Genomic DNA, 20,734 nt, shown 5'->3' with positions numbered 1-20,734 from the left:
CATTAATAGTTACCGGATCAATGTTACAAAGAGAAGTCAACACCAGTACCCACTGCTCTTGACAGCAAGATGTTTTCTAAATCCAGTTATGCTTTAAACCTTCTGCTCATTAATACTTTCAACTCACTTAAAAAATAACCTAACAAGTAGCAGACCACCTACCTGCCTCTTGAGAAACCTATATGCAGGTCAGGAAGCAACAGTTAGAACTGGACATGGAACAACAGACTGGTTCCAAATAGGAAAAGGAGTACGTCAAGGCTGTATATTGTCACCCTGCTTATTTAACTTATATGCAGAGTACATCATGAGAAATGCTGGGCTGGAGGAAGCACAAGCTGGAATCAAGATTGCCGGGAGAAATATCAGTAACCTCAGATATGCAAATGACACCACCCCTATGGCAGAAAGTGAAGAACTAAAGGGCCTCTTGATGAAAGTGAAAGAGGAGAGTGAAAAAGTTGGCTTAAAGCTGAACGTTCAGAAAACTAAGATCATGGCATCCAGTTCCATCACTTCATGGCAAATAGATGGGGAAACAGTGGACACAGTGTCAGACTTTATTTTTTGGGGCTCCAAAATCACTGCAGATGGTGACTGCAGCCATGAAATTAAAAGACGCTTGTCCTTGGAAGGAAAGTTATGACCAACCTAGATAGCATATTCAAAAGCAGAGACATTACTTTGCCAACAAAGGTCCATCTAGTCAAGGCTATGGTTTTTCCAGTAGTCATGTATGGATGTGAGAGTTGGACTATAAAGAAGGCTGAGTGCCAAAGAACTGATGCTTTTGAACTGTGGTGTGGAAGAAGACTCTTGAGAGTCCCTTGGACTGCAAGGAGATCCAACCAGGCCATCCTTAAGGAGATCAGTCCTGGGTGTTCATTGGAGGGACTGATGTTGAAGATGAAACTCCAATACTTGGCCACCTGATGAGAAGAGCTGACTCATTGGAAAGACCCTGATGCTGGGAAAGATTGAGGGCAGGAGGAGAAGGGGACGACAGAGGATGAGATGGTTGGATGGCGTCACTGACTCGATGGGCATGGGTTTGGGTGGACTCCGGGAGTTAGTGATGGACAGGGAGGCCTGGCATGCTGAAGTTGATGGAGTCGCAAAGTGTCAGACACGACTGAGAGACTGAACTGAAGAAGTAGTAGTGAAAACAGCTTCCCTTCTCACTAAAGGAGAAACTGGAAAAGTAAAAGAGGTACAAAAAGAGATAAATCAGGTCTTGCTACTGCCAATAAGTGACATCAGCATCAACTATTATTATTCAGTACTTAACTATCTACTAGAGGCTATTGTAAGCATTTTACCTATAAAAGCTCACTTAATCCTTACAAACCTTATGGGAGTTGTTACACATCTATTTCACAGATGAGAAAACTGAAACACAGGTTACATTAACACATTCAGTATCACAAAAGTAGTTAAGTGGCAGAACCTGAACTACTACACCATACCATAGGAGTCAATGGAAAACAGTCACCCTGCTTTAGGGATAGCTTAAGTATGTTAAGGGCTTCCCTGATAGCTCAGTTAGTAAAGAATCTGCCTGCAATGCAGGAGACTCCGGTTCAATTCCTGGGAAATTTACTGTAGTAATGATGTTAAATTAACAGAAACATTTTAACTTCAAAAGCCTTGATGAGTCCTGTATGTGACTATGTATCAGACACCAAAAAACTACTAGAACTCTGAAAGTGCACTGGGCTGTGAACTTTTCATTAGATACTTCCTTCTTTCAGCTCCACTCCCACCTGTTCTGTTACACAGCTTTTTCTCCTTTCTCCTCTGTAAAGAAACAGAATCCAATTATTTGCCTAACGCAGACCACTGCAGCTAGGAGTTTGGGCTCCAGTTCAGGAAAGCAAAAAGCAGATCACATAAAAACAGATTCATGGCCCCATGTGAACCTGTATTCTTGACCTCTAAGTGAATCTGAAAATAGTGATTAAATATTCCCTAAAACCCTCCCAAACCTCAGCTTTTGTAATAGTTATACCACTGTGGTTCTCCTGTAATAGTTATACCACTGTGGTTCTCCAAGCGTCCTTTTAGACTGCTTATTCACCTCATCTGCCTATTTAACATGAGTTTTTCTCTTTTGGTTCCTTAAGTGGAGTATTCCTTAAGGTTTATTTCTTCATTCCTGAGAGTAGGAACCATAGTCAGAGAAAGACCCAAGTTGGAATACTGATCTCTTAATGCCTAAATTGCTTAATGGTTAAGGTGATTAGGTCTTGTTTTCACGGCCATAATTCAAACTGCCACTGACAAGTTCAAATGAGTTAAAGTGATGACGCTTCGTAAACGCTTGTAAAATACTCATTTCCCATCTTTTTCTGTTTACTTGTTCAATTCTCATTCTTAAGAAATGTTTACCTATTCTAAGGGTTTTAACTACTCTCTAAGGGTATAATTTGCAAATTCACATCTTAAAATCTTACTCTTGTTAAGCGTTGTAACTACATAACCCATATCACTCTATTATCTCATCACCTGAACTCCGAGTGTCTCATTCTCTCAAAACCAGCAGCCCTAATCTCTCTGATCCTATTAATGAGGCCACCAATTCCATTCTTAAAGTCTTGGACTCATCTTGGACAGACCTTTCATATTTCCTTGGTTCTATAACTGGTCAGTCACCAATGTACTTATTCCTCAAAATCTTCTCTTTGTACCTTTTCCACTGCTACCACCTTAGTTTACCACTTAGTTTACCAAACCAAAGGCCTCCTCAACCCAGTCCTGTTTCTCTCTCCCACAGTATCCTTTATGAAAACTCTGCCTAGACAAATCCGTGTCCTGTGCACTCTTGTTTCAAGTTCTCAAGTCACTTTGTCATTTCACTTTCTAATACACATGATAAATACCTTTTCTCTCATTAAAAAAAATACTATTCTTTGAAATATTAAAACACAACTTATCTGGGGAATTTGAATAAAATGTAACATTTCCATAATCATCTGGAGTGCTTGATGATTGTTTTCATACTTTGTTCCATTATCCATTGAATAATGCAACTTGAATCCCCAGTTATCCATTCTTCTTTCCTTCTAAATGACATAACTTTCCTTTGATCACTTATTTAATGTACTCCTTAGAACACTTACTTTTTGCACATGATTTTGTAGGAGTTTATGAATAAAGGGGGAGACTGATCTAAGTTTCAGAGATGCTGGATTAAGCAGTTAAATAGGTACATTTCAGGACTTCTTGCAGCTTTAAAAATGTTAAAATTGTTAATTCCTCCATCACAGTTCTTCATTTCTGACGTGAACGTATTCCATTCTCGTCCACAACAGCTCGACCCAGCTCCAGACCACTACTTGCTCTTTTGAACCGAGTAATGGCCCTTCAGCTTTTACCAGATTAATTTTTCATCTCTGCCGCTTGATTCTTAATCTATATCTCCAGAGAAACACATGTGTCTTTTAATAAATGATCTTCACTTCCTAATAAAATGATACCCAGATGAAGAGATCTGAGTAGTATGTTTTAAACATGGGAATTCCTAAGGACAGGCAGCAGTATGTTGGGGTATGCAAATTTATAGGAGAAAATGTGGCATATTTTCCTGAAGAGTTGAGTTCTACTCAAAGATGTTTTGGGAACATTTTTATGATTTAAAAATATAGAATGTAGACTATTTTAAAAGGGAAAAAATGAGACTCTTGTGAAACTTTCAGATTTGCTTTGTAAATGCCCCTTTAGGCTACATTCCAGAACCCTTGGATGTGCATTCAAATTCCTATGTCTTGAGGTACCCCCAAAAGAAAAGCCTAAGAACTGCTGGACAATGAAGAGGAAGGGTAGAGAATTATTACTCAGAAAATGCTTCCTTTGTGCTAACTACTATACCAGGTATTTCACATATATATCCTCTTTCTTAATGCCAACAATGACACTACAAAAGGCATTATTTCATTAATTTTATAAAAGAGAAACTTCAGAGAGGTAAACGTGTTCCAAGCTGCAGAGATTACAAAAGTAGTTAAAATGTTTAATTTTTTAAAACTTAAAAAAAATAAGTCTTTATTGAATTTGTTGCAATATTGCTTCTGTTTATGTTCTGAGGTTTTTTCTGGCCAAGAGGCACGTGGGATCTTAGTTCTCTGACCAGGGATTGATCCGGCACCCTGTGATTAGAAGGCAAAGTCTTAACCACTGGCTGCCAGGGATGTCCCCCAAATGCGTTAACAGACAATGCTGGGGTGGAAAGAAGACACATTTATCAGAGATACACTAGAACTGATGCCCATGAGAAATAATAACTAGGAATCACTCTTTTAAAATAACTTATCGCCATTATGAGACTTTTAATCTTAATTAGATCCTGAGAGAAATAAGGAACTTATTTTCTAGTAAAAGTTTATTAGTGGTACTAACAATTTCCCAAACATTCAGAAGTGGTATTAGGGTGACAAGTTTTAGTTAATGGAAACTAGGGAAGAAACCTAAGCCTTTTATACTTATAAATTTTATATATCATTTATTCACTAGACCTTTTCCCTCCAAATGAAAGCAATGCCTTTCAATTAAAATTTTACCCAGTTATCTGTTATATGAAAAGTATTGTAAAGACTTTAAAAGATTTCAGAAAGTAAACCTGAAGATTTCAAACTATCTTGAAATTGAGGGGTTAAACTTTAAGTCCAAAGCATAAGGTTTAATATTTTTCACAGAATGCTGCCAGTTAAATCTGCAAGTTGAAACCCTAGATACTGAAACAAACTGGATGGCTCTTACTTTAAGCAAACCTAGGATACGATATACAGATTCATCAAACCAACTGCAGAATTTCTCAAAATAAGGAGCTTCACTAGCAGATTTTAAATTAGACAATTTACAAACAAATACACTTACATATAATCTTTCAGGAATATATCCATTAGGCAAGGACCCAAACATTAAAAAAAAAAAAAAATCATAGCATCTGCCAAGGGAGATTACTTTAAAATGAGTAAATCTGTTATTAAAATGCTATCTTTATTAAAAATATCCAAATCAGTCTTTGTTATTATTAATGAGAATTATGGTTTCAGAGACAATGGAATATAAAACCCTTTGTATATATACAATTATGAGGATAGATTAGTCAAAAAGGAGTGTTAACTTACAATGTACAATTTACTAAATATAAATTTTAAAATTCATATTTGCTTACATAGAAATGGTTAAAATGTCAATCAATTTAACCTATTAATTACAAGTTTTCAAATAGAAGTAAAACATTACTACTAATGACAGTAAGTGTAAGTGACTGGTACTTTCACTATCCTTTAATATATTAATTCTCCCTACTTAAAGGTTCTTAAACATTAGGCAAAGTCATACATACAGATTTACAGTAATTTAATCTAAAATAAAGGAAACCAGTTATGTCTTTGGAATTTATCTACTCTGAACAACATGTATTTAAGAACAATTTAAGAAGATAAATAACTGAAAAAATAAGCCCAGATGAAATGCTTTTTTCTTTTGTTAGGTGGCTGAAGATCAGTCTAAATATTCTAATTTTGAAAAATCAAGTTCCTACTTTTAGTACATTTCTAAGTTGTCACGGTTAGCTAAAGAACTAAAAAAAGAAAAGCCAGAGATAAGCAGAGTATTTTGAGAAAATTTAATCTATAAATCCAATTTTTCTTAAAATTGATAATTACCAAGTGGTCTAAAAATACAAGTATGAATGGTAACTCTCTAATTCACCCCTCTCACCTGGGAAAACAGACAATATAAATCAACATAACTAACAAATAAGGTCAAGTTAAAAAAAAATCCTTAAACTATGCAAGAACATCCATCTGTAAGCACTCCAGTTAATGAAATAAGAAAGATTTGATGTACTAAAGAAATACGCTTACAAAATTCTAGTTTTCCATACTGTTATTTTTTTAAATACTTATTTATAAGATACTGCAATAGGAAGTAGAAATCTATTCTGGAATCACAACCTAACAACAACAAAAAAAGACAACCTGACCTTCATATTTCATTAAAACACTGACTTAAACAGCTCTCCTTACAGTGAAGTATTATTTTTAAAAATATAAAACTATTTTAAAAAGATTTATATATATACACACACAAGTAAAAGAACACACAATTGAAAGTTAAATAATGTGCCTAATGACATTTCTTAATGGCTTCCCTGAAAACTAAGTGTAAAATTCTCTTAGGTTGCGTTTCTTTTTCTACAAAGCTCAAAGTAGGCCTCACAGCTCAGAAACCCCTGTAACACACAAATTCCCTGTAACACACAAATACTCTCCTCATCATACTCACAGGCTTTAGTTTTTCTTCCGTATGAGTCAATACTATACAGTTTTTCTCCTGAAAACCTGAAAGGCTTCTTTTTATTCACTGGTCATGCTGTCATCAGATCTGACACATCAGTAACGATCCACACTTTAATCTCCTCCAGCCAGCAATTCACACTGCCCAGAACTTACTGTGCGTTACAGGTGATACTTCTTCTAGCAGATGCTGGTTATGGTCCCAAAGCACAAGTGATGCTCCCAGAGGACCTTAGAACCCCTAACAACATCACCTGCTTCTTCCTGTATCCAGAGATTCAAGGTGGTATTTGTTTTGAACAGCTAATGATTTCAAGAAAGATTACATAGACGAGTTCTTTTCATTAGACTGCCTGATATAAGCTTATCCTTTCAGAATACTGCAGCAAATATAGATTGTAAGATTCTCTTAGGAAAAAAATATTTTTACATAATTTTTCTCTGTGGCGCAGTTTACTTTATCCTTCGGTTAGAGCAAATTGCTGGAAGAACTGGTTCTTAGGTTTCTAATGGCGCAGCGTTAACATAGTGAATGATTCACGGATGTTCTTAACATTCAGGAGTAACACGGAAGGCTAGCAATGCAGCCCAGGTCCAGAGCTGATGAATGGTGCAGTGCTGCTGTTGTCATAGCAACCGAAGGGAAAAAAGCAGCGCCATATAAGGAGCTGTGACATGGATTCTGGGAACAATTTATATTAAAGAGCTGTAAGCTCCTCATGCCTTAAAGCAATAAACTACTTTCTTACTGATTCCTCCTTGGATCTTATTCTTCTGAATTCCTAAATCAGAACTATGCGAATATGTATTGCAAAATACAGTAACTAAATAGACACAAACAAAAAACTGCATATTGAGGTTTCTAAATAAATCAGTAATACTTTAGCAAGTGAATATGGGCCTGTAATACCTTTACATTTCATTGGGTTAAATGGTAAAATTAGACAGTAATAAATAAGGAACTAAAATGTGAGATAGCAGAAAATTTATTTCTAAATAGAGATGTTAAAAACCTGATTAAATGCCTTCCATTCAGATGGAGCATACAGATACACCAAAACTGCAGAATCATCAGTGGACTAATACAGTAGCCATGCTTTCAATTTCAAAGAGAGGCATACTACCCCCTGTATTCCTTATGGATAGAGAAAGGTGCAAAAGATACTAACTGCCCTGAAAATGCTCACAACCTTCACACGTGATCAAGGAAATTCCTATGTCAGTCATTGGTGAGAACGGGTTAGTATCCCACTTCATGCTTCTGATGACCTTGCCCTGAGCCTGGAGAACTTTTCTCCTGTCACAGCTTCTCCTCACCTCTCTGGAATCCAGAGGAGTCCCTTTTCTTTCAGGGGATGGCAGAAGAGCTTCAAAAAAGAACCATGGAGAAGAGGGAGCTAGGGAAAGTGTCAATGCTTGGATTCAGCAGTGGTAACGGTGCTCTGCAGTACTGGAGACAAGGTTCTGAACTGACTTGTTCAGAGAAAACAATCTTTCACTAGTCTTCTGAAGCATGGTTCACTAGTACTATACACCTGTTTTAGATAGGGCAACTCTACATGGAATTGTTCTGTATCATATCAATATGGGTTTCTTTCCCATCACCACATATTTAATGAAGTATTCAGAAACAAAGTAAAGCAAAACAATTAGATAATTGTTTTATTATATTGTTCTCTCATGTGGGCAGCCTTACCACTGTAATAATAATTTGGGGATAATTATAATTTGTTAGTCATCAATTTATGGTGCATTACTCTCCATAAATGATGATAAGCTCAGTAAAATGTGAATAAAAGGACTGCAATGTAGTAGAAAGGACATGCACTTGGAAAGTCTTCTGACTGTGTTTTGATAATGGTTCAGTTGCTTTCTAGATATAACCTTGGGTAAGTCACTTAGCTCCAACCCTCAAATTCTTTATCAGTGAAATATGGGTAGGTAACAACATATTTTCTACTTTCCTCCTAAAGCTACTGTTGAAATAAAATAATGCAATGCAAAGGCTTGAAACTCTAAAAATCTATGTCGTATTATTTTAAAATACCTAATTAAGCAAAATAGCAAAGATGAAAAGGAAAAATGGATTTCAATAGAACTCAACAGACATGACAAATAGTCTAAAAGAGTAAATACTGAAAAAAAAAGTAAATACTTTTTCAGGCTAGTTTTTATGTTTGAATATTTGGTGTCAACATATTGTACATATTTGTCACAGGAGCTAATTCATTTGGGGTTTCCCACTTGGCTCAGTGGTAAAGAATCTGCCTGCGAATGCAGGAGATGTGGGTTCAATCCCTGGGTCAGGAAGATTCCACGTAGGAGGAAATGGCAACCCACTTCAGTATTCTTGCCTGGGAAATCCCATGGACACAGGAACCTGGTGGACTACAGTCCATGGGATCACAAAAGAGTTGGACATGACTTGGCAAATAAAAACAACAAAATTTCATTTTAGAATCATGATAAACAGAGATTCCATGGACCAGTGTTAATGGTGTATAAAGATAATCATGTAATTCTACTGGCCCAACGTAACTTATAAACATCTTTAGATAATAACTTGGAGATAAAGAAGTATAAGCAATCCCTATAGAATGGTAATACTAAAGACCTTGCAAAACAAGAAACTTGTTTCAAATCATCTTCAATTACTTTTTCTCTCAGTTAACTAGGAAATTGTAAGGCAACCTAAAAATGAGCATTTATGTGAGATTTGAAGGCTTCCCTGGTGGCTCAAACAGTTAAGAATCTACAAATAATAAATGCTGGAGAGGGTGTGGAGAAAAGGGAACCCTCTTACACTGTTGGTGGGAATGCAAACTAGTACAGCCACTATGGAGAACAGTGTGGAGATTCCTTAAAAAACTGGAAATAGAACTGCCTTATGATCCAGCAATCCCACTGCTGGGCATACACACTGAGGAAACCAGAAGGGAAAGAGACACGTGTACCCCAATGTTCATCGCAGCACTGTTTATAATAGCCAGGACATGGAAGCAACCTAGATGCCCATCAGCAGATGAATGGATAAGAAAGCTGTGGTACATATACACAATGGAGTATTACTCAGCCAAAAGAATACATTTGAATCAGTTCTAATGAGGTGGATGAAACTGGAGCCTATTATACACAGTGAAGTAAGCCAGAAGGAAAAACACCAATACAGTATACTAATGCATATATATGGAATTTAGAAGATGGTAACAATAACCCTGTGTACGAGACAGCAAGAGAGACACTGATGTATAGAACAGTCTTATGGACTCTGTGGGAGAGGGAGAGGGTGGGAAGATTTGGGAGAATGGCATTGAAACATGTAAAATATCATGTATGAAACGAGATGCCAGTCCAGGTTCGATGCACGATACTGGATGCTTGGGGCTAGTGCACTGGGATGACCCAGAGGGATGGTATGGGGAGGGAGGAAGGAGAAGGGTTCAGGATGGGGAACACATGTGTACCTGTGGTGGATTCATCTTGATATTTGGCAAAACTAATACAATTATGTAAAGTTTAAAAATAAAAAAAAATAAAAAAAAAAGAATCTGCCTGCAATTCAGGGATCCAGGTTCTATCCCTGGGTTGGAACGATCCCCTGGAGAAGAAAATAGCAACCCACTCCAGTATTCTTGACTCAAGAATCCTATAGACAGAGGAGCCGGGCAGGCTACAGTTCATGGGGGTCACAAGAAGTCAGATAAGACTGAGCAACTAACAGGTAAGATTTGAAAATTTCATGGATAGCATACCTCTGTTCTCTGTTACCCTGACAGACTAATCTACCTAGTGTGTGTGTGTGTTTTTAATCAATTTTTTTTTTTTTGGCCTCAGTGGTTATTTTTAAGGGAAATTCTCTTTGTATCTTTTAAAATACCAGTAACTCAGTAATTCAGAAAAAAAGAGGGGAAGTTCCCTTCTCCCCCAAATCATGCTGAGCTGATCCACACGTTAGATTCCAGAATACTTTTGGAAAAAATGCAAACTTGGGTAACAAATCATTTTTTCACTGATTTTCATTTTAATGTTGCTTATGCTTTGTAGGAGCTGATAGGGATAAGGACATGGTTAAGATATTTTAAAAGACAAAGTACATAGGTTTTGCTTTTATTTTTTTAATTAGGTTTAACTTAAGGGTAGAAGAGATTTAAGGGACTAAGCTATTCCCCTGAGTACTAATTTTTAACTCTCTTATGATTAATTTAGGTAAATCATTCTAAACCTTACACAGAGTTTTATATCCTTTTTATTCTTTTCCCAGTCATCTCCCTTTATAAGCTTTTGCTAAGGAGTAAACATCAGTGCTCGGAGAAGGCAATGGCAATCCACTCCAGTACTCTTGCCTGGAAAATCCCATGGACGGAGGAGCCTGGTAGGCTGCAGTCATTGGGGTCGAGAAGAGTCAGACACGACTGAGCGACTCTACTTTCACTTTTCACTTCCATGCATTGGAAAAGGAAATGGCAACCCACTCCAGTGTTCTTGCCTGGAGAATCCCAGGGACGGTGGAGCCTGGTGGGCTGCTGTCTATGGGGTCGCACAGAGTCGGACACGACTGAAGCGACTTAGCAGCAGCAGCAGCAAACATCAGTGCTAAACCCTACAGTGCTTAAAGGTAGGGTAATATTTATGAAGAGGTGAATATATGAACTCTCTATTGTCACAGAAGTAAGAAAGTATTCATACTACTTATTATAGAAACTTAAGCCTTGGCTCAATTCTAATTTTGGTTTTTTTCTTTCCCAGGAATGGCTACTGCTCCAGATTAGGACTTGAACATCTAAGAGAAGACTGATGACAAAGGAAGACAAAGGAAACATATTCTTTAAAAATCATATAATGTGGCCTCTACCCATGAGCCAACTATTCATCTGGTGGTCAGTAAAGGAGTTTTAAAAACTGGCAAGGTTGGACATAGTGAGAAGCAGTATTTCTGCTTAATGAATGCTATGAATGGTACTTAAGGGATTTCTGGGGATAACTTTTATTATAAACAGTTTTTACTTGATATGTTGACTTTATTACCTAACCCTTGAATAAAATTTCCTCAATGTGATCTCTAAATTACAATCCCAATATTTGAAAAAGATCATTAGCTGGCAGGTGGCTTTTTCAGAAAGTTTTTATGGATAAGTAGAACTAAAAGCCTAAAAGCGTGTACTTATCAATCTCCTTTCTCTCATTTTAATTCACTAAGTAAATCTTGAATTTATGAAAATCACTAAATGATAATAGATGTACATATAGTCACTTTCAGAAGCCAGAAGTACAGACTTTAACTAGAAAAGGAGGGAAAACATAGATTAACTAACTCGTATATATCAGAATATCACTCATGTTGTTGTCTAAACAAAACAGATCACTCAGACACAAAGATGATTCTCAAACGGGTGTATTTCTTATTTTTTAATATGCAGCCAATGACATGAAAGAATGAATGATAATGGGATAATGTATTTATGATAAAGCAAATGTCCTTTGAAACACTCTGCCCTCCGGTGTTTAAAATGTTCATCAAAGAGGGAGAATTCTGTCCTGCCATGAGTTGGACCATAAAGAAGGCTGAGTGCCAAAGAATTGATGCTTTTTAATGGTGGTGTTGGAAAGGACTCTTGAGAGTCCACTGGGCTTCCAGGACATCAAACCAGTCAATTCTAAAGGAAATCAACCCTGAGTATTCATTGGAAGGACTGATGCTGAAGCTGAAGCTTCAATACTTTGACTACCTGATGTGGAGAGCTGACTCAATGGAAAAGACCCTGATTCTCAGAAAAACAGACAGCAGGAAGAGAAGGAGACAAAGAGGATGAGATAGTTGGATGGCATCACCAATTCAATGGACATAAGTTTGAGCAAGCTCTGGGAGATGGTGAAGGACAGGGAAGCCTGGCATGCCTCAGTCCATGGGGTCACAGAGAGTGGGACAGGACTGAGCCACTTAACAGCAACAATGTATTTATTATTCTCACAAGTAGAATACATCATTTAGAGCATGTAATTTTCTATAATGAGAAAAAACTGGTTTAGCATTATAATAAGTTCTGTTATTATAAAGTGAACATATATTCTCTGCTAAGCTTTAAATGGGGCTTCTCAGACAGCGCAGTGGTACGGTATCCGCCTGCCAATGCAAGAGATGCAAGAAATGCAAGTTCAATCCCTTGGTCAGAAAGAGCCCCTGGAATGGGAAATGGCAACCCACTCCAGTGTTCTTGCCTGGAAAATTCCATGGACAGAAGAGTCGTCCACAGGGCTGCAAAGAGTCAAACGCAACTGAGCACACAAGCTTTATATAATCCCATGCTATAATTTACTTCCTGTCTGGAGAGTCACTGAGAGGATTTCTTTTGAATCATGGATATTTACTTTTTTGCCTTTCATAATACTTTGTGACTGAAGGGTATTACTAACGACCAATATTATTTAGTACTTACATTCAACATCTGACACTTTTTGAACTGCTCATATTGCAGAGGAGGTGGGTAGGTAAGTAGGGAAAAACAGGGACAATTAGGCTTAAAAATAGACTTCCTAGGAACTGTGCCAGAAAACTGTGGTAAGTTTTCTGGGGGAAATCACAAAGGAAGCTTTGACAATGAAGAATTTTTTTTTTCTATAAACTTCACTACCATCTTTAAAAGTGATATTCAGTTCTGAGAAACACCACATGTTAGCTCAAAAGAGTATCAGAGATTATTAACCAAGTAATTGTCAACTGTTTCACCTGTCAGAATTCCTTTTGTTATTTTCCTCCACACAGACTTAAATTTTAAGAGATTTTATCTACCAAAATTTTCATTTATTAATTCAAACAGATATAACAAACTATTAACTGGAGTTTCAAGTAAACATAAGCTGATCACAGAAAAGGTGATATAGTTTCATCCAAGAAAAAAAAGCTAGCCTCTATAACTTTATGACAAGTAAATGTACATTTTCTTTTAGGCTCTTCCAAATATTGAGAATTACATCCAGGGCACAGTACTGACGGTAACAGGGTTTCATGGTAGTAACTGTCAAATCATACTTACAGGCTTGACACAGTAACTGCTTGGCACACAGAGAAATGTATCTACACAAACATCTCTGTATTGGGTCACCACTCTAATAGGAATGCTGGAAAAAGTCAACTCCATACTTCAGATTTTAGGCAAGTAGATTTCCAAATAAAAAACACGATGTTTGGCAAAACCAATACAATATTGTAAAGTTTAAAACTAAAATTAAAAAAAAAGAAAGTGAAAAGTGAAAAAAAAAAAAAGAAAGGAAGTTGTGGGCCAATAGTCAGTAATTCTAACAGAGAAGCCAGCTTGAGAGTATAGATTAAAAATTAAAAAGGAATTTACACAACCACAAATGTACGAAATAATATAAAGAAACATGGGCATACCATGAATTCTCTGATAAATATGGATTTGTGTCCAGAATAGAAACACACAAAGAGAGAAGGATATAATCAAAGATGAAGAGTGGAAAACCCTCTAATTATACTGTTAAGGAAGAACAGAGCCCCTAACGAGAAGAGCTGTTTTTAAGATAGCAAAAAAAAAAAAAAAAGAAGAAGGTCTGGATATTCTTAGAATAAAACATGAGAATAATAAATAATAATAATAAATAACATAAACATGAGAAGGCCAGATCCAGTGTATGGGAAGGATAAAAAATGTAATGATATTGTTCTAAGCTTCCATTTACGAATCAATCAGCTGTACTTGACCATACATATTATCTTATTTAATCCATACAATACCCTGTGAGGCAGAAATAATAAGAATAATGATACCATTATCATACAGATTAGAAAACATGCTCAGAGGATTTAAGTGGCTTGAGCAAGGTCATACAGCTGATAAGTGGCAAAGCCAGGGCTTGAACCCTGTATAACAAGTATTAACTGACTGCAGAGTTTGTCATGCTTAACACCTGGCCTCTAAGCAAGAGATAGAACAATTACTCACTCCTTATTCTGCTTTAATCTTCTCCATTAATCATATTTAAACTAAAAAGGGTAAAATAAACATTGTCAAGAAGTAACTGAAGTCCAAGTTATGAGTTTAAAAACATACCTGAAATCCAGGACCACACAATTTACATTTGAGTTCTAAAAGAACATGAAGACAGAACGTGAAACTACTAATAGAAATCTTTGTAAATCCACGCAGGAAATTAGGAGGACTACAGGACTAGAAAGTAAGAACATATGAATATCATAATAGCTTCTACAAAATCTTAATAAAAGGAAAAATGCTCACTGAGAGTCAATAAAGGGTCACAAAGGAAAGTAATTCTGAAATTATCTCATGTCCATTTTGATATAATTATCAGACTAGAAGATAAAGAAAGTAACACAGATGTAGTACCACCTGAATACTGGATAGGTCTTAAACAAGTCTCTTAAGCTAGAGAAAGCAGATGTGAAAATGGCTTTCCAGGATAAAAGGACTGCCCTGTGAAAGAGGACGTTCATTTATGTCATGAGTGAACAGAAGTACTAGGTGGAAACAACAGAGGATATTTGCACATATGTAAATTGGGGCTTTCCAGGTAGCTCAGACGGTAAAGAATCCGCCTGCAATGCAGGAGACCTGGGTTTGATTCTTAGGTCAGGAAGATCTCCTGGAGAAGGGAATGGCAATCTACTCCAGTATTCTTGCCTAGAGAATTTCACGGAAGAGGAGCCTGACAGGCTACAGTCCACGGGGTTGCAAAGAACTGGACATGACTGACTACACTTTCACTTTTAAATAGAAAATTGATGGTTAAAACTATTCAACAAAAGAACAGGCTAAGGACAAAGCAGAAAGCTTGCCACTACTGAAAGTTTTGACGTAGAAGCCACTGACTATCCACTTAGATTGCCATGAAGATTAAATCTGTTCACTATGTAAAGCTGTCTGGAACACAGAAACAGTTCAATAAACATTATCTATTATTACTATTACCTAAAAGTTTAGTAAAACTGCAAAATCATCTGGACCTGCTGATTCTTAGGGTGCTTCGATTTCTCTGGTTACTGGGCTAGTCATATTTTTGTTTACTTGAGTCAGTTTTACAGTCTGTTTTCTTCCATTTATCTAGTTTTTACGTGGTCCTACTATAAACCTGTATACTATATATTTATTATAACAAAGAACATTATTATCAGTGGCTATTTCACTTCTTGCTCTATGTGCCCTATGAGTTATTTAACTCATCTCTCTCCTCTTTTCCACTATGATGGAAAATTATACTGGTCAAAAGAATTTTCTACTCTCTTAATCTTTTCAATGAACTTGTTTGCAGCTTCACTGATCAAAGATTTTATTCTGTATTTTACTTGTATTCATTGTTGCTTTTAATTTTTTTTCTGATTACTTCTTTTATGTTTACTTATGCTTCTTCTGTCTCCTTGAGTTAAATGAATAGTAAATCCACTTTCAGTATTTCTTGTTTTCTAATAAAAGCACTCAAACATACACATACACATATATGCACACTGGGAAAAAGAAAACCCATTAGTATATGATAAACTGTGTGGTGAAGAGGCATCTGGTTCCTCCAGGGCAACTGTGATAGAGGTTGTCATGTTGTTCCTCTAGGACTGTAGGGTGGTGAAGTGTCTGACTGCAGTCAGGCCTTCTTGAGAAATTCTGAAAGCCATCATAAACCTTTACTAAAAGTCTTTCTGTTTAGACTAGCCAAGGTGACTCAGTTTTCTATGATCAAAGTCAGAACCAAACAATTAATAATGCTAAGACAGAAAAAGAAAGTAGCAAATTAGCTCATCTGCTTACCAGTTAAATGGTACATCAAAGAAAAGAACACATCTCAGTAATCTTTTTTTTTGAACACAGATGATAGTTAATAATAACTGTTTCACAGGAAAATTATAAAAACATCTAGCTGGGAATTATCCTTATCTGTAGTATATGCTGTAATTTTCCTAGGAAGACACTATTTTCTTTTAGAAAATACTGATTTTCAAACAAAAAAGAATACATTGTAGGAGGCAATGACCATTTAGAGAGATACAAGGAAATGGGAAACCGAGCACAAGTTTATAAAGGACGACTTCCCACAAGTAAATACTGACAAGAGATCTATTGAAAAATACTATCATGGTTTCCTACAATTTCGCATATACTTGGCTAAGTCAACTGACCCTCAAATGTTTTGAGTAACTGAGTCCAGAGGTTCCTTTACATTGCCGATCCTCATCAGAGGATTTGGCCCTTTCTCCATAAAGGGACATCCTGTCATTTTTGCAAACTTCACCTAGTAGTGGCTGAACAGAGAGGAAGACAGAACAACTGTATTTCAGTGGAATTTACACAGCAATACTACAACTACCTTACATAATTCCACTATAAATAAATACTGTGATAGCATAATGTTTTTATTTTGTATGAATAACTTCCATTCAAATATGCAAAAATTAGTAGAAAAGTATTTGCTATATACTAATACAAACTTCTACCTTATGTTTCTATAAAAATCTAAAGAGCAAATTTAATTATGTTGCAAATCCTCTATGTGCAAACACTAAATAAAGAACTCTGTCAGATAATGTATGTTGTCATTTAGTTGTTCAAAATATATATGCTGACAAGAGACTCTCTCCTTAACTAAAATGTAATCAGGCTGCTGAGTCCCCCTACCTACCTACCTGATGCTCAGTTGCTACGTAATGTCTGACTCTTTGCAGCACCATGGACTGTAGCCCGCCAGGCTCCTTTGTCCATGGGATTTCCCAGGCAAGAACACTGGAGTGAGTTGCCATTTCCTTCTCCAGTGGATCTTCCCAATCCAGGGATCAATCCCTTGAATCTGGCTTGGCATGTGGATTCTTTACCACTGAGCCATCAGTAGATAGCCACCCATCTACCTACTGACGATTTTTAAAAGTGACCAATGTTCATTGCAGCACTGTTTATAATAGCCAGGACATGGAAGCAACCTAGATGTCCATCAGCAGATGAATGGATAAGAAAGCTGTGGTACATATACACAATGGAGTATTACTCAGCCATTAAAAAGAATACATTTGAATCAGTTCTAATGAGGTGGATGAAACTGGAACCTATTATACAGAGTGAAGTAAGCCAGAAGGAAAAACATAAATACAGTATACTAACGCATATATATGGAATTTAGAAAGATGGTAACAATAACCCGGTGTACGAGACAGCAAGAGAGACACTGATGTATAGAACAGTCTTATGGACTCTGTGGGAGAGGGAGAGGGTGGGAAGATTTGGGAGAATGACATTGAAACATGTAAATATCAGGTAAGAAACGAGTTGCCAGTCCAGGTTCGATGCACAATACTGGATGCTTGGGGCTAGTGCACTGGGATGACCCAGAGGGATGGTATGGGGAGGGAGGAGGGAGGAGGGTTCAGGATGGGGAACACATGTATACCTGTGGCGGATTCATTTTGATATTTGGCAAAACTAATACAATTATGTAAAGTTTAAAAATAAAATAAAATTTAAAAAAAATCAACTCAAAGTAATAAAAGTGACACTCCATTTACAGTTATTACAGAATACTGGTATATTCCCTGTGTTGTACAACACACCCTTGTAGCCCATCCCTATTGTTTGATGTCAAACCCAATTATTTGACAAGGCCTCAGCTTAGCCCAGCTGTAGCAAGAATCCTACGAAGTCAGTTCAGCAAGAATATCCCACACTTGGTGTCTAAGTACCCAGATCTCAGCAAGAGTTCCCCTACCCTTGATTTCTCCTCAGGAATTTTTCATCCACTGCCACCCTGCCCAACTTGCTCCTTGGTTATAACTCCCTAGTTATAACCTAGTTATTTACTCTTCTGTTATAGTAGCATGAGTACACTGAGATAAATCAGACTACAGAGACTAACATGATCTCCAGGCTCTTTATATTTCCAAAGTGGCTTTTCAATAATTTTCTCAAACTATGTTTCCACTTTATCCAAGGCATAAAATTAAAAGAAAAGTAACACTTATCTATGCTTATTATACACTAGCTAGGTTTTATGTTTAAGAAATGTTAATCTTTATAGCAAACCTGTTATTTTTTTTCTAATAAAATTTACTAATGTACATCTTGAATTTCAGTGGTTCTAAAAATTGCAAGACAATTATTCCTTTGCAAAGAACATATCATAAGTACACTACAATGTATCAAACTATGTAGGCTCTTTTTAATGTCAAAATAGCTTTAAGCAATTTTCCCAGGATGTCTCAGAAACAAGTTAATAATTTCATTTTATGAATAATGAAAACAATATTTTGGCCTTAGCTAGCATCTAAAATAACCAGGCTGCAGCATGATTGTACTGGATATTGTGAATTATTTACCATCTAAATTGGACTGCCACATGGTCATTACAACCTATTGGTAGGAAATACTTTAAAAATCAGGCCAAAAAATCTTTTCCCAGAGGCTAGATACTAATCCATTTGACATCAGTATTTTCTTTGTTTTTTGACATCAGTATTTTAAGGTTAACTCCCTACAACAGGAGAGGGACTTACTTAAGGCAATTAAATAAATTACTTGAAGGTCATGTTTCAAAGGCTCAGAATTGATATTTGACAGCTGGTAGCAATCTATTTTATTATTTATTTCACCCAAATCTATTTTAAAATTTAATAATGATCATTATTAACATTTACTGGACTGCTTATTCTATGCCAGACACTGTCTTACGAGCATTATACAAATCAACCCATCCAATTCTCTTAACAGTCCTATGAGGTAAATACTATCTTTTTATTTCTTTTTTTTTTATTTTATTTTTAAACTTTACATAATTGTATTAGTTTTGCCAAATATCAAAATGAATCTGCCACAGGTATACATGTGTTCCCCATCCTGAACCCTCCTCCCTCCTCCCTCCCCATACCATCCCTCTGGGTCGTCCCAGTGCACTAGCCCAAAGCATCCAGTATCGTGCATCGAACCTGGACTAGCAACTATTTTAATCCTTATTTTAGAAACAAGGAAACTGAAGTATAGAGACTTGAAGCAACTTTGCACAAGCCGACACAATTAGGAAAGGGCAGTCAGGGTCCATTTTGTTAGACTGCCTCTTGAGAATGGGTTTTACACATAGAAACACAAACATTACAGAAGGGCATACAACAAAGTTCATGTCTTCCTCCTCCTGCTTCTGAGTTCAAGCTATCATTTCTCTACTTCACGACCAAATGAATGCGTGTGTGATATGTATCGGAGAAGGCAATGGCACCCCACTCCAGTACTTTTGCCTGGAAAATCTGCAGTCCATGGGGTCGCTGAGGGTTGGACTCGACTGAGCAACTTCACTTTCACTTTTCCCTTTCATGCATTGGAGAAGGAAATGGCAACCCACTCCAGTGTTCTTGCCTAGAGAATTCCAGGGACTGGGGAGCCTGGTGGGCTTCCGTCTATGGGGTCACACAGAGCCGGACACGACTGAAGTGACTTAGCAGTGATATGTATATGCTTGCATATTGTTTAAAAACATCAATAGATGACTATTACTGATAAATAGACTGTCTTTTTTTTTTTTTACTACATAAACAATATTACATATACACACACATAATTTTTAAATTTGTTCAAATTTATAAAATAAACTCTTAGCAATAAAACTGTTGGGTCAAAGATGATGAGCATTACAATTCTGACACCTATTTCAAACTGTCCTACAAAAACAGTGTGCCAATTTACAGCTCTACTAACAGTATGAATACTCAAAATTTAACTTCTACTAAACTCAGAGTGTAAATTCATTAAGTGTTGATGAATAAACTACTGGCACTCCCAATTTCTACATGTTAAGAAGCACCCTGAGGGACTTTATGATATTATGAACAAAAACATCTTGGAAAGATCACTGAATAAGAAGCTAGAGAACAGTGGCAATTCTGTTACCACAGAATTAACTAGGGCCGATGGTGTGTTTCTGCACTCTCTTCCGTGCCTCCCCCCAAAGCGAAGCAATATCCAACTAAGCCAAATGAACCTTGAGGCATGACCAACCTCCAGGTCTTCTAGTTTCCCTTTATTGCTTAAACCATGGCTATGTCTTATTACTTTTTTTTTTTTTAAACAAAAAGTCTTAACTGATATACCAGATGCCTTGGGTAAATTCTATAAACCTCAATTTTTTTCATTGGTAAAATGAACCTCATTTGGAATTTAAAGGCTTAGGTGTTAATTCTGGCTTTGATCTCTTCTTAGTTGTATTATTTCGAGCGAGACATTTTACCTTTCTAAGGCTTCATTTATTCATGTGTAAAATGGAGATACATGTGAAGAATATGTGTTTATATGGTATGTCACACAACAGGCACTAAAATGAGAATTGTTATCATTGTTACTATTACTCATTAAAAAGTATAATTTTTAAAACATGACAGATTTTAAAGTTCCAAATTGGTATCTAATGTTCAATAGAGTTTTTAAAAACTTCTCTCCAAA

At 36.5% G+C, this 20,734-nt stretch overlaps 1 protein-coding gene across 9 annotated transcripts in view; it reads right to left on the bottom strand.

The window, feature by feature from the left end:
- The window catches only part of TANC2 (tetratricopeptide repeat, ankyrin repeat and coiled-coil containing 2), a 364,370-nt gene that overhangs the window by 205,141 nt on the left and 138,495 nt on the right, over nucleotides 1-20,734 (bottom strand). The window contains exon 1 of one of the 9 annotated variants that reach the window (XM_070773731.1): nucleotides 6,459-9,168. The exons of 7 other annotated variants lie outside the window; for them this stretch is intronic. The gene's annotated coding sequence lies outside the window, so the exon portion shown is untranslated. One more of the 9 variants, XM_070773730.1, reaches the window with a different exon arrangement.

The sequence above is a fragment of the Bos indicus genome, chromosome 19, assembly GCF_029378745.1.
Source record: "Bos indicus isolate NIAB-ARS_2022 breed Sahiwal x Tharparkar chromosome 19, NIAB-ARS_B.indTharparkar_mat_pri_1.0, whole genome shotgun sequence".
In the NCBI taxonomy this organism is placed as follows: Eukaryota; Metazoa; Chordata; class Mammalia; order Artiodactyla; family Bovidae; genus Bos; species Bos indicus.
Note: the sequence above shows the minus strand (reverse complement) of the source record. Positions and strands in the feature narration are given on the sequence as shown.